Here is a 15,119-nt window from a genome sequence, read left to right as displayed (position 1 = left end):
AGAGAAGGGGAAGGGAGGGAAAGGGAGGGGAGGGCAAGGGATGACCAGGAGATTCGGGCTGGTTCTGACCAAGCCAAAAGGTCAAGCGTGTGTGTGCTTGCTACGTCCGCGCATCGTTAATCAGTGAGACTTTCAGCTGCTCAGACAAGGCTGTCAGGGTGACCAGCAGTCCTCGGGTTTTTACCTTAATATGTTTTTAATGTTGTGCATTTCATCTGAGAGGCAGAGAGTGAGAGAGCGAAAGACAGCAAGCGGGTGAATGGGCAGGAGAGCTCTCCAGCCAATTTGGTGCACTCCCGAAGGCTTGGCAGCAGAATGGGCTGGGCCAGGGCTGAAGCCGGGAGCTGGAATGCAGCCCAACCCTCCGCAGGAGCCCCATTCCTTCTATGGGTCCCCTTACTTCAAGGTATCCTTGCTGGGTGCAGTCCAGGGTCTGCCTTCATGGGAGGCGGGGGTCAGAAGCTGGAACTGGATATTTAACTTGGGTGCTATGGTGTGGGGTGTAGACGTGTTAGGTGCTGGGTGAGGTAGCTGACCCAGTGAAGTTCATTTCATGATATGAAATGCTTGTATAGGGATCTCTAAAGCTGCTCCACGCCCTGTTTGGCTTCCTGCAAAGGCAGACCCAGGGGCGGGGAGGGCGAGGTGCCGGCTCAGCGTTTGCATCCCTGCTGCTGGGCTACTGGGAGCGCACACTTGTAAGACTGAGAGGTGCCATTATGCTGCCATTCCCAGGGGTTAGATCATGAGTCGCAGGTGTCAGCGTGTGTGGCCCCAGCCACCCCACAGCCATAACCGACACTTGTGGTGCGTGACAAGCGTGTCTGTAAGGTTCAGGAGCCGGGAACGGGCAGCGCACCGCCCCCCCATCGCCCCAACAGTGCTTGGTTCTCGGACCTGCGCATGTCTCCCAGGAGGCCGAGCTGAGGCGGGAGGAGGCCTGACCTCTGGGCTCTGGCGTCTTTCAGGCTGGGAGAGCTAGGCAGCGCGTCCTGGTAAGGAAGCAGGAAGAAGGACTGGACCCTTGGCACCACACTCCAGCCTGTGCCCACCTCTGAGGTCTCTCCCAGCGCCTGCATTGCCGTATCTCCACATCGTGCTTGGTGGTCTCTCCACATTGCAACTTTCCCCCAGTGTGCCCTGGGTGGGGGTCCTGAAGCCTCACCCAGTCCCTTCTCCTCCTTTCTCTCTTTTTTTATATTTTTCTTTATTTTTGAAAGAACTTGTTTATTATTGGAAGGGCAGATCAGATTTACAGAGAGGAGAGATAGAAAGATTCCACTTACTGCCACAGCAGCAGGAGCGAGCCAAAGCCAGGAGCCACGAGCTTCCTCCATGTCTCCCACACAGGTGCAGGGTCCCACGGCTTTTGGGTCATCCCGGACCACAAGCAGGGAGCTGGATGGGCAGGAGAACAGCCGGGATACGAACCTACTCCCGTATGGGATGCCTGTGCTTAGACGTAGAGGATTAGCCGGTTGAACTGACATGTCATCCCCTCTTCCCCTGCCTTTTTTTTTTAAGCCAAAATTTGGAATTCTTTCTTAAATAAGCATTGTAAGCATAACACTGATCCTTCTTAAAAACTCTGGGTGCCACACATAGGTCACACAGATAACTTAGAAGGTAGTCTCCCCCTGTAAAAGTGACATCTCATTGCAGAAACCTACTCTGCACAAAGGAGTTATTCTGGAGCTCATGATAGGCACATGTCTAATGTGACAGATACCCAGGGCGTAGTTAACGCAAACCGTGTGAGCAGTTCCCTTTGGCCTTTGCTCTCCCCGGTGGTGGAACTTGAATTTTGTCTTAAAATTGGCACCACCGGCTCACCCTTGGGCGTTGAATTGTGTCTTGTCTTGGATTTCATAAAGCCTCAGCCCAGCAGTGTTTGGTTTTCACATCCCCGAGTGCCTGTCCGTGAGCACACCGTGTGAATTCCACACACCACATGGCAACAAAACCACGATTCAGCTGCTGTCATTTGGGGACAGCGTCCGTATGACAGCAAGTCCCTTCGGCAGACCCGCCTCTTCCAGTGTGTTCCTCCACTGGGACCTTCATCTTGGCCTTTGGGTGGTTTGGGGCTTGTCTGCCAGCGCCAGCCCTGCTGCAGCCTGTTCCTTGTGCAGCCACACGAGGGCAGCAGAGATGAGCTCTGGTCACTCACATGCTGGGGACCCTCACCGAATTATCAGCTTTCATTCCTGGCTGCTGCCGCCCCCGGCAGGTCAGGCACCTAAGGGAGTGAACCAGTGGATAGGAGCACTTTCTTGTTTTCAAAAATAAACAAACAAACAAGCACTTAAAATGTGGGACTTTGGCCACATAACTATACTGCTTATAGTGTCAGGTGCATCTGGACATAGCTAGAATCCCGTATCCCCTTCAGTGGAACACGTGGTCCTGGGCGATGCGTATGGAGCATTCTCTGCGTGGAGCTTCAGTTCAGCTGCCAGGTTCTCCACGTGGCAGCTGATCAAACAGCACACGCCTCAGCAGCCACTGGGAGTGGGGCGGGGTGGCAAATGGGAAATCACAGGGGGACCTGGGAGAAACTCCACGAGATCCATCCGGGGGAGAGACAACATACCCAGGCAGACGGGCTGGTGGAGCAAAAGCTGGGGCCTGAGTGTTGGGGAGAGCTGCGCCAGCCCCCGCAGGTCCCAGAGAAGAAAGCGTAACCCACAGCCCAAAACAACGGAGAGAATGAATGCGACCCATAGCCGGTTCTTTGAAAAGATCCACCCTCAGTGGCAAGCTACCATGAGACTGACTTGGGACCTGCACCCACCTGGGAGATCTGGTGGAAGAAGCTCCTGGCTCCAGATCGGCTGGGCTCCGGCCATTGGCCATTGTGTCCGTTTGAGGAGTGAACCACCGGATACACTGTGTTGACTGCAGCTACCTTCAGTGATTTTTTCCAGTGCCTTCTGAGCCCTTCCTCTCCCCACCTCCTTCCCCCCGTTTGGCTCTGTGTGTGTGTGTGTGTGTGTGTGTGTGTGTGTGTGTGCATGTGTGTACACCGAGGGCCTGGGCTGGCAGTCTCCTCTCTACTCTTGCTCCGACAGGTGGTTTTGGCTTCTGCTGGTTGTGGTCTAGAACCTTCCAGCCCCTCCTTCGCTGCCTGCCTGGCTCCCCTTCTCAGATCCTTGTCCTCTGCTCCCCACTCCCACCCCAAACCCTCAAGACACTGCTTGTCTCAGAACGTGGCGGTCCAGGAGGGTCCACTCCCTTGGGGCCAGCACAGCTGTTCCTTCTCCCTGCTCGGCCTTTCCAGCCTACCCTTCCTTCAGGGCAGCTCCTGCCTCGGCCCATCCCCGCGTCCTCCTGACCGGGTGACCCCTCAGCGCCCACCAGGCAGTCCCTGCTGACTCTGGAACCTGGAAGGTCGTTCTCCGATGCTTATTGCTGCCATCTGGTGGCAGGATGGAGGCTTTCTCCCAGGCAGGGCTGGGTGGTCCGTTTCTTAGAAGGACCTCACTGGGTCATCAGTGTGGACTCTCCAGGGAGCAGATCTCAGCACGTCGCTCACCAGCGGGGTTACCCAGAAAATGAGTCTCGGGGTGGGTGCCGCCTGCAGCCCGCAAGGAGGGCCTGCGATTTTGTTCCCCACCTGCCGTCCTCTCCCCCAGTGGCTCTCGGGTTCCTTGGTGTGGTGCGTGTCTTCCGCCATCACCGTCCGGCTGCCCCGAGGCCAGAGGGCACCCAGCCCAGGGCCTTCTCTGGTCACATCACCGCTGGCAGCCTCCCAGTGCCCAGCCCACATGAGGCAGTGAAGGCGTCCTTCTCTTTCAGCCAAACCCCAGACCCAACAGCACCATCTCCCCGCCTTGCCTGGGGACATGGTTCCATGGCTGTTCTCTTTCTCCCATCACTGCCGCCTCCTCTCTCCTGGCCCCTGCGCGTCACCTGGGACGTCCCTTTTTGCTGCTGGCCCAGGAAGTTGGCCCGACCCCTGCATTCCATCACCCGTCCCACTACGCTTGTTTCCGAGTTTCCGAGATGCAGAGCGGTTTTGCATCTGCCACCACCTGCCCCAGGATCTGGGGGACTGGGGAGGATGGAGCCTTTTCAGATGGGGCTCTTTAGGGTTCTAGTCCCAGGTAGGATGAAGCACAAACAGCACCCCTCCCCAGCCGCACAGCTCAGAACTCACTGGCCGCAGGCACAGGGCACACAGGTACTGAGAGGGGCAGGGGAGAGGGAGCCCAGACCATGAAGAATCACCAACTGGACCGGGAATTTACGATTCCTCCCCTCCCAGTGACTTCTGTCTGTGACCTGGGGGAGACCCAGAAGCAAACAGAAAAAGAAAAAACTCTGGAAGACTTCTGGTTTAGGTTCAGTCAAGAACAGGAAAGGGGCCTGGTGTGGTAGCCTACTGGCTAAAGTCCTCGCCTTGCACGCACCGGGATCCCATATAGATGTCAATTCGTATCCCGGCTGCTCCACTTTCCCATCCAGCTCCCTGCTTGTGGCCTTGGAAAGCAGTCGAGGACGGCCCAAAGCCTTGGGACCCTGCACCTGCGTGGGAGACCCAGAAGAGTTCCTGACTCCTGGCTTCGGATCGGCTCAGCAAAAGCTGTTGCAGTCACTTGATGAATGAATCAGTGGACGGAAGATCTTCCTCTCTGTTTCTCCTGTTCTCTGTAAATCTGACTTTCCAATAAAAATAAATAATTATTATTAAAAAAAAAAAAGAAGAAGAAGAAGAACAGAAAAGCTGGAACAGGCACCGTGGGTCAAGCAGGTGAAGCTGCTTCTTGCAATACTGGCATCCCGGGCGGAAGCACTGGTTGGAGTCCTGGCTCTGCCGCCTCCCTGCTGGTGGCACTAGGCAGTGGGCAGTGCGCCGTGTGTGTGAGTGCTTGGGTGTCTGCCTCCATAGGAGACCCGGACGAACTCCCTGCTTATTGGCCTGAAGCATTTAAGGAGTGATCTTGCAGATAGAGGATTTCTCTCTCTTTCTCTGTTTCCAAGATAAGCCAATAAACATTAATTAAAATGGAAAAATCCTAGCAAAACAAAAATAATAAATAAGATTTATTTATTCTTATTGGAAAGGCAGAGTAACAGAGGGAGACAGAAAGATCTTCTGTCCACTGACTTACTCCCCAAGTGGCTGCCACAGCTGGAGCTGGGCCGATCTGAAGCCAGGAGCCTGGAGCTTGTACCGGGGCTCCCACGTGGGTGCAGGGTCCCAAGGTTTTGGGCCATCCTCCACTGCTTTCCCAGGCCACAAGCAGAGAACTGGATGGGAAAGTGCAGCAGCTGAGATATGAACCCATGAGGGATATCAGCACTTGCCAAGGGGAGGATTAGCCAATTGAGCCATTATGCTGGGCCCAAACATTTCTAAAGGAAGAACAACTTTCCCCCACGCAGCCTGCCGGGCAGCAGGGAGGGAGGCACTGCGGTTGTTTGCTGAGAGCCGTGTGACCGTGATGTCAGGTGACGAGAGGCTTCAGGTCCTCGTGAAAGCAGACTGAAAAACAAAACAAAAATCCTCAACGAAGCAGGAGCGCTCCGAGGCCAGCAGCCTGTGACCGGAATCACGTGCCCTGCCCGAGGGATGCTCGTGCTGGGCGTGAGGAGGGGTCAGGCGTGTGACAAGCAGCCGCCTCACCGTGGCCGTCTAAAGCAGAGAAGCCACAGGATCGCATCGACCATGGTAGAATCAGCATTTGGCAACGTTCATCGTTGCTCACAGTTTAAAACAAAATGAATTTTGTAAAGAGCTTGAGAGAGAGGAAATATCTTCCATCTACTGGCTTGCTGACCCAAATGTTTTCATGTCCTGGTCCAACCCCCCAAATGGCTGGTCCAGGACAAAGCCAGAAACCTGCAATGCCACCTGGGTCTCCCGCGTGGGTGGCAGGGGCCCAAGCACTTGGGTCATCTTCCCAGCACGAGAGCAGGGGCTGGCTCAGCGACGCAGCAGCCTGACACGGAATGCAGGACGCGCTGTGCTACGAGGCAGGCCCCCACAGACCATGTAAAGAACTCTCACAGCGCGACGATCCAAAGACAATGTGAATGCAAGCACAGAAAGACTCCCCATCTAATTACAAAAGGTGCAAGAAAAAAAAAATGAACAGATATTTCACCAAAGAGGAGATCCAGATGGCACCACCACATGGCAGCAGGTGCGCAGTGTGCCTGGCCGGAAGGAAAATGCACATTAAGCTCCCTGCGGGATCGTTTCTCTCTCTCTCTCTCTCTCTCTCTCACACACACACACACACACACACACGAGAGCAGTTGAGATACAGATGCTGATGAATGCAAGTGCTGGGTCCCTTCGTCAGCCACTGCTAGTAAAAATAGAAACAAGTACAGCCATGCTGTATGGCCACTTTGTTCCATTGCTTAGAAAGTGCAGCACCCATGGGTGCAGCATGGCTAAATCCTCCCCTTGTGAGCACAGGCATCCCATAAAGGCACAGGTTCATGTTCCACCTGCTCCACTTCCCATCCAGCTCCCTGCATGTGGCCTGGGAAAGCAGTGGAGGACGGCCCAAAGCCTTGGGATCCTGCACCCGTGTGGGAGACCTGGAAGAAGCTCCTGGTTCCTGGATTCAGATTGGTTCAGATCTGGCCACTTGGGGAATTAACCAGTGGGTGGAAGATCTTTCTGTCTCTACTTCTCCCTTTAACCTGACTTTACAATGAATACATATATATATATATATATTCTATATATATTTTCCAATGAATATAAATTCATATTCTATATATGTATTCAAATATATATATACATATATATATATATATATATATACATATATATATATATATGCCTTTGGGCCCTCCTCTACTGCTTTTTCAGGCCACAGGTAAGGAGTTGGAAGGGAAGTAGAGCAGAGGGGATATAAACCAGTACCCATAAGTGATCCTGGTAAATATAAGGTAAGCTTTTAGCTGCTAGGCTACTGCACCAGGCTCCAAGGAGAAGGCCTTTGACAATAATTTATATATATATATATATATGCGTATGTATGATGTAAGGTGATTCCACCCGATCTTGGGACATCCTGTCGCCAGCATTTATTTGCTGTGCATCTGAAACTCAGAAGTAGCAGGGTGTCCTGCATTTAAGCCGATTCTGGCGTGGGGGACCCCCAGCTTCCCAGGCAGGGGCTTGCTGGCCTGAAGGCAGAACCAGGCAGGTGGGAGGCGAGGCTATCCTCTCATTCGCCACACGGTGGCGCCAAAGGATGGCTTGTGCGTTTGTATTGCTCACAATAATGTGATGTTTTGGGATGTGCTGCAGGTGGGAGGCGAGGCTATCCTCTCATTCGCCACACGGTGGCGCCAGACGATGGCTTGTGCGTTTTTATTGCTCACAATAATGTGATGTTTTGGGATGTGCTGCAGGTGGGAAGCGAGGCTATCCTCTCACTCGCCACACGGTGGCGCCAGACGATGGCTTGTGCGGTTTTTTTTTTGCTCACAATAAGGTGATGTTTTGGGATGTGCTGGCGGGTTTGTCATGTACCTTTGGCCCCTGGGAATCATTTTCAGATTTTTGAGTTCAGCTTCTGGAGGGGTGTCGGAAAGCTCTAGGACGAGGACCAAGAGGTGATACTTTTCCACTCTGTCTCCTCCTTTCCTTCTGTTGAGGGCTTCTCAAACCCCTGGGAGCATGGCGCTCCCTCAGGCCCACCTGTTCCTACCCTGTTACAGCCCTACCTTGAGTTCACAGCCCAGCTTCTGGAATTATCCCCCGTAGTGCCCCACATTCCGCCCTAGGTGCCAGGCCATGGCATGAGGGGGTGAAGGGACCCCCAGGGCTGATCCCCAAGGAGCAGTCTGGGCCACTTACCATCCCATAGCTCCAAAAGGAAAACCCCTGAGAGATAGGACTTTGGAGTCCCCCATACTCACCCCGCCTCTGCCTCCTGCTGGCTGCGTGGTTCCTGCTGGGCAGAGGTGAGATCCTGGGATGTGTGCCATTGTTGGGGGGGGCTTATCAGCAGCTCCTGGCAATGCTGGGGAGACCAGTGACTCCCCCACCCCCGAGAAATGGCAGGTCCCTTCTTGATCCGATCAGCATACGGGATGCTGGTGTACCAGGCATGGGGTAGCATGGGGCTGTGGTGTTCGCCGGGCATGTTCACAGCCCAGTGCTTGACCCTGTCTGCCAGGTCCCAGTGTGGCCTCTCTCATACTCTTTGAGGGGTTGGATGGGGGCTTGGGGGAAGGAAGTGCCAAATGGCTTCCCATTTGCCCATCAAAGACTGTCACTGTGTAGCATTTGCCAGGACCCAGAGAGTGGTGACAAAGGGCTTCGCCCACCCCAGGCATTCAGTTCTTTCTGAAGGGTATTCTGCCTTTTAAGTGGTATTGAACGGGTTCCAGGGGGCTGTACAATGGGCATAGGATATAGGGTTTCAATGGTGTTGCCATCCCGCCTATTGGCCCAAGTGCTCAACCACTGCATGCAACAGTGCCCAGTGACCAGGTGTCCTGGCCTGGCTCCCTGAGGATGGTGTCAGAGTGGCCCTGCACCCCCACCCTGTGCTGCTGGTCCGTACATGGCAGGGAGGATGGGCCCCGGCCCTTGGTCCTCGGGCTGGACCTCCGCCAGACTTCTCCATGGCAGGTGGGATTGGTGTCCTTTGTGGCTTTGCAGCGCCTCGCACTCAAACTTGAGTGGGGTTGAAGGAGGTGCACATAGAAGCTGCAGGTGGAGCAGGGGGGCTTCAGGGTGCTGCAGGACCCCACGGGACAGGAGTATTTGTTTATTTTGAAAGGCAGAGTTAAAGAGAGAGAGCAGGGATACTTTCATCCACTGGGTGTTCCCAGAAGGCTGCATCTGCCAGCACTGGGCCAGGTTGAAACCAGCAGCTAGGAGCCTTATCCAGGTCTCTTCAAGTGAATGCAGGGTCTCAAGGACTTGGGCCATCCTCTACTGCCTTTCCAGGCCACAGGTAAGGAGTTGGAAGGGAAGTAGAGCAGAGGAGATATAAACCAGTACCCATAAGTGATCCTGGTAAATATAAGGTAAGATTTTAGCTGCTAGGCTACTGCACCAGGCCCCAAGGAGAAGGCCTTTGACAATAATTTGTCTCTTCTCTATATATATAAAGAAAGAAATAAGCACCCAGTCACTCCGTGAGCCCAGCATGACTTAGGTTTGCACAAAAGGCCTTACCTGCTAATGTTCACAGCATCAGTTTGTAAAGCTTAGCCATGAAAAGAAAGGAGGTTTGTTTGTTTGAGAAGTAGACACACACACACACCGTCCCTCCATCCACCCCTCCGCTGATTCTCTCCCCTAATGACCCCAACACCCAGGCCTAGGCCAAGCGGAAGCCAGGAACCGGGCTCTCCCAGGTGGGTGGCAGGCATGCAGGTACTTGGATGCTCATGAGCAGCAAGCTGGAGCAGAAGCAGAGCACCTGGGGCTCCAGCGAGGCTCTCTGCCATGTGCGATGTTGCTGCTTAACTGGCTGCACCACAGCACGGCTCCCTCGCCTGGCCATCTTTTGCTTCATTTCTGTCCTCTGGAAAATGGGCTGGGAGTGCGTGAGCATTCCCCTAGCTGCAGCGTGCCAAGGTCCCAGCACATCGCGTAGCAAACAGCAGAAGTGAGCTGCAGCGAGGGACCCAAGCCCCTTTGGCAGCTGTGCAACAACACAGGTTTGCAGGTGCCCCTGCTCTGCTAGGACTCTACGAAAGACACTTTGGGGTGCGGGGGATGCTGTATTTATTTTTTGAAAGCACTCTGAGTACATATTGAGCATTTAAAAGTAGTAAAACTTCCCCCAGTTGAGTTTGAATTTCAGAAACATACAAACCACATTTTGATGTAAGGTGATTCCACCCGATCTTGGGACATCCTGTCGCCAGCATTTATTTGCTGTGCATCTGAAACTCAGAAGTAGCAGGGTGTCCTGCATTTAAGCCTATTTTGGCGTGGGGGACCCCCCAGCTTCCCAGGCAGGGGCTTGCTGGCCTGAAGACAGAACCAGGCAGGTGGGAGGCGAGGCTATCCTCTCATTCGCCACACGGTGGCGCCACTTGTGCGTTTTTATTGCTCACAATAATGTGGTGGTTCGGGATGTGCTGCAGGTGGGAAGCGAGGCTATCCTCTCATTCGCCACACGGTGGCGCCAAAGGATGGCTTGTGCGTTTGTATTGCTCACAATAATGTGATGTTTTGGGATGTGCTGCAGGTGGAAAGCGAGGCTATCCTCTCATTCGCCACACGGTGGCGCCAGACGATGGCTTGTGCGTTTTTATTGCTCACAATAATGTGGTGTTTTGGGATGTGCTGCAGGTGGAAAGCGAGGCTATCCTCTCACTCGCCACACGGTGGCGCCAGAGGATGGCTTGTGCGGTTTTTTTTGCTCACAATAAGGTGATGTTTTGGGATGTGCTGGCGGGTTTGTCATGTACCTTTGGCCCCTGGGAATCATTTTCAGATTTTTGAGTTCAGCTTCTGGAGGGGTGTCGGAAAGCTCTAGGACGAGGACCAAGAGGTGATATTTTTCCACTCTGTCTCCTCCTTTCCTTCTATTGAGGGCTTCTCAAACCCCTGGGAGCATGGCGCTCCCTCAGGCCCACCTGTTCCTACCCTGTTACAGCCCTACCTTGAGTTCACAGCCCAGCTTCTGGAATTATCCCCCGTAGTGCCCCACATTCCGCCCTAGGTGCCAGGCCATGGCATGAGGGGGTGAAGGGGCCCCCAGGGCTGATCCCCAAGGAGCAGTCTGGGCCACTTACCATCCCATAGCTCCAAAAGGAAAACCCCTGAGAGATAGGACTTTGGAGTCCCCCATACTCACCCCGCCTCTGCCTCCTGCTGGCTGCATGGTCCCCGCTGGGAAGAGGTGAGATCCTGGGATGTGTGCCATTGTTGGGGGGGAGGCTTATCAGCAGCTCCTGGCAATGCTGGGGAGATCAGTAACTCCCCCACGCCCGAGAAATGGCAGGCCCCTTCTTGGTCCAATCAGCATATGGGATGCGGGTGTACCAGGCATGGGGTAGCATGGGGCTGTGGTGTTCGCCGGGCGTGTTCACAGCCCAGTGCTTGACCCTGTCTGCCAGGTCCCAGTGTGGCCTCTCTCATACTCTTTGAGGGGTTGGATGGGGGCTTGGGGGAAGGAAGTGCCAAATGGCTTCCCATTTGCCCATCAAAGACTGTCACTGTGCAGCATTTGCCAGGACCCAGAGAGTGGTGACAAAGGGCTTCGCCCACCCCAGGCATTCAGTTCTTTCTGAAGGGTATTCTGCCTTTTAAGTGGTATTGAACGGGTTCCAGGGGGCTGTACAATGGGCATAGGATATAGGGTTTCAATGGTGTTGCCATCCCGCCTATTGGCCCAAGTGCTCAACCACTGCATGCAACAGTGCCCAGTGACCAGGTGTCCTGGCCTGGCTCCCTGAGGATGGTGTCAGAGTGGCCCTGCACCCCCACCCTGTGCTGCTGGTCCGTACATGGCAGGGAGGATGGGCCCCGGCCCTTGGTCCTCGGGCTGGACCTCCGCCAGACTTCTCCATGGCAGGTGGGATTGGTGTCCTTTGTGGCTTTGCAGCGCCTCGCACTCAAACTTGAGTGGGGTTGAAGGAGGTGCACATAGAAGCTGCAGGTGGAGCAGGGGGGCTTCAGGGTGCTGCAGGACCCCACGGGACAGGAGTATTTGTTTATTTTGAAAGGCAGAGTTAAAGAGAGAGAGCAGGGATACTTTCATCCACTGGGTGTTCCCAGAAGGCTGCATCTGCCAGCACTGGGCCAGGTTGAAACCAGCAGCTAGGAGCCTTATCCAGGTCTCTTCAAGTGAATGCAGGGTCTCAAGGACTTGGGCCATCCTCTACTGCCTTTCCAGGCCACAAGTAAGGAGCTGGAAGGGAAGTAGAGCAGAGGGGATATAAACCAGTACCCATAAGTGATCCTGGTAAATATAAGGTAAGATTTTAGCTGCTGGGCTACTGCACCAGGCCCCAAGGAGAAGGCCTTTGACAATAATTTGTCTCTTCTCTATATATATAAAGAAAGAAATAAGCACCCAGTCACTCCGTGAGCCCAGCATGACTTAGGTTTGCACAAAAGGCCTTACCTGCTAACGTTCACAGCATCAGTTTGTAAAGCTTAGCCATGAAAAGAAAGGAGGTTTGTTTGTTTGAGAAGTAGACACACACACACACCGTCCCTCCATCCACCCCTCCGCTGATTCTCTCCCCTAATGACCCCAACACCCAGGCCTAGGCCAAGCGGAAGCCAGGAACCGGGCTCTCCCAGGTGGGTGGCAGGCATGCAGGTACTTGGATGCTCATGAGCAGCAAGCTGGAGCAGAAGCAGAGCACCTGGGGCTCCAGCGAGGCTCTCTGCCATGTGCGATGTTGCTGCTTAACTGGCTGCACCACAGCACGGCTCCCTCGCCTGGCCATCTTTTGCTTCATTTCTGTCCTCTGGAAAATGGGCTGGGAGTGCGTGAGGATTCCCCTAGCTGCAGCGTGCCAAGGTCCCAGCACATCGCGTAGCAAACAGCAGAAGTGAGCTGCAGCGAGGGACCCAAGCCCCTTTGGCAGCTGTGCAACAACACAGGTTTGCAGGTGCCCCTGCTCTGCTAGGACTCTACGAAAGACACTTTGGGGTGCGGGGGATGCTGTATTTATTTTTTGAAAGCACTCTGAGTACATATTGACCATTTAAAAGTAAAACTTCCCCCAGTTGAGTTTGAATTTCAGAAACATACAAACCACATTTTGATGTAAGGTGATTCCACCCGATCTTGGGACATCCTGTCGCCAGCATTTATTTGCTGTGCATCTGAAACTCAGAAGTAGCAGGGTGTCCTGAATTTAAGCTTATTCTGGCTTCCCAGGCAGGGGCTTGCTGGCCTGAAGACAGAACCAGGCAGGTGGGAGGCGAGGCTATCCTCTCATTCGCCACACGGTGGCGCCGCTTGTGCGTTTTTATTGCTCACAATAATGTGATGTTTCGGGATGTGCTGCAGGTGGGAAGCGAGGCTATCCTCTCATTCGCCACACGGTGGCGCCAGAAGATGGCTTGTGCGGGTTTTTTTGCTCACAATAAGGTGATGTTTTGGGATGTGCTGGTGGGTTTGTCATGTACCTTTGGCCCCTGGGAATCATTTTCAGATTTTTGAGTTCAGCTTCTGGAGGGGTGTTGGAAAGCTCTAGGACGAGGACCAAGAGGTGATACTTTTCCACTCTGTCTCCTCCTTTCCTTCTGTTGAGGGCTTCTCAAACCCCTGGGAGCATGGCGCTCCCTCAGGCCCACCTGCTCCTACCCTGTTACAGCCCTACCTTGAGTTCACAGCCCAGCTTCTGGAATTATCCCCCGTAGTGCCCCACATTCCGCCCTAGGTGCCAGGCCATGGCATGAGGGGGTGAAGGGGCCCCCAGGGCTGATCCCCAAGGAGCAGTCTGGGCCACTTACCATCCCATAGCTCCTAAAGGAAAACCCCCTGAGAGATAGGACTTTGGAGCCCGTCCCCCCTTGCCCACCCCGCCTCTGCCTCCTGCTGGCTGCGTGGTTCCTGCTGGGCAGAGGTGAGATCCTGGGATGTGTGCCATTGTTGGGGGGGGGGGCTTATCAGCAGCTCCTGGCAATGCTGGGGAGACCAGTGGCTCCCCCACCCCTGAGAAATGGCAGGTCCCTTCTTGGTCCGATCAGCAACGACGTCTCCTGAAACACGAGGCTCCCCTGTAGGACAACAGGCATCTCGTGTGGCAGCTTCACCCACTGCACCACAGCGCTGCCCACCAGCTGTCCTTTGCTTCATGTGTCCCTTCTGAAAAACGGGCTTAAAGGAATCGAGACAGAGGAGTCCTTGGAGTTTGGAGAAGGCCTGAGGATGCTGGGCGGGCCTGGGGTTGTCCCCAGTGTCTGGGACAATGGGGCCCAGTTCCCACCGTTGACCTTCAGAGCCGCTGGTCAGTCCCGAGGGGGAGCCTTGTTCTCCCCGCTGGCTGTAGTCACCATGTCTCTGGGGAACACCTTGCCTCACGTTGAGGAATCGGCCGGCAGGGACTGGACAGAGCGGGTTTTCAGAATCCTGGGTCACTTCTCACTGGTGGGCAGAAAGTCCCCTCAGAGCCATTGGACTCCTCTGTCCTCTGTGTAAGGATTTAGCAATTTACTGAAAGAGCAGAGTTACAGAAAGAGAGGGATCTTCCATCCACTGGGTGTACCCAGAAGGCTGCATCTGCCAGCACTGGGCCAGGTTGAAGCCAGCAGCTAGGAGCCTTATCCAGGTCTCTTCAAGTGAATGCAGGGTCTCAAGGACTTGGGCCATCCTCTACTGCCTTTCCAGGCCACAGGTAAGGAGTTGGAAGGGAAGTAGAGCAGAGGGGATATAAACCAGTACCCATAAGTGATCCTGGTAAATATAAGGTAAGATTTTAGCTGCTAGGTTACTGCACCAGGCCCCAAGGAGAAGGCCTTTGACAATAATTTGTCTCTTCTCTATATATATATATAAAGAAAGAAATAAGCACCCAGTCACTCCGTGAGCCCAGCATGACTTAGGTTTGCACAAAAGGCCTTACCTGCTAATGTTCACAGCATCAGTTTGTAAAGCTTAGCCATGAAAAGAAAGGAGGTTTGTTTGTTTGAGAAGTAGACACACACACACACCGTCCCTCCATCCACCCCTCCGCTGATTCTCTCCCCTAATGACCCCAACACCCAGGCCTAGGCCAAGCGGAAGCCAGGAACCGGGCTCTCCCAGGTGGGTGGCAGGCATGCAGGTACTTGGATGCTCATGAGCAGCAAGCTGGAGCAGAAGCAGAGCACCTGGGGCTCCAGCGAGGCTCTCTGCCATGTGCGATGTTGCTGCTTAACTGGCTGCACCACAGCACGGCTCCCTCGCCTGGCCATCTTTTGCTTCATTTCTGTCCTCTGGAAAATGGGCTGGGAGTGCGTGAGGATTCCCCTAGCTGCAGCGTGCCAAGGTCCCAGCACATCGCGTAGCAAACAGCAGAAGTGAGCTGCAGCGAGGGACCCAAGCCCCTTTGGCAGCTGTGCAACAACACAGGTTTGCAGGTGCCCCTGCTCTGCTAGGACTCTACGAAAGACACTTTGGGGTGCGGGGGATGCTGTATTTATTTTTTGAAAGCACTCTGAGTACATATTGACCATT

At 54.2% G+C, this 15,119-nt stretch overlaps 1 protein-coding gene across 1 annotated transcript in view; it reads left to right on the top strand.

Annotated features, from left to right (window-relative positions):
* OSBP2 (oxysterol binding protein 2) overlaps positions 1-15,119 on the top strand; it is a 108,354-nt gene that overhangs the window by 25,512 nt on the left and 67,723 nt on the right. The gene's annotated exons all lie outside the window — the stretch shown is intronic.

The sequence above is a fragment of the Ochotona curzoniae genome, unplaced genomic scaffold (genome assembly GCF_017591425.1).
Source record: "Ochotona curzoniae isolate NIBS_2020 unplaced genomic scaffold, NIBS_Ocur_1.0 scaffold_274, whole genome shotgun sequence".
NCBI classification, from domain to species: Eukaryota; Metazoa; Chordata; class Mammalia; order Lagomorpha; family Ochotonidae; genus Ochotona; species Ochotona curzoniae.
This window is presented reverse-complemented; position numbering and strand designations above follow the sequence as displayed.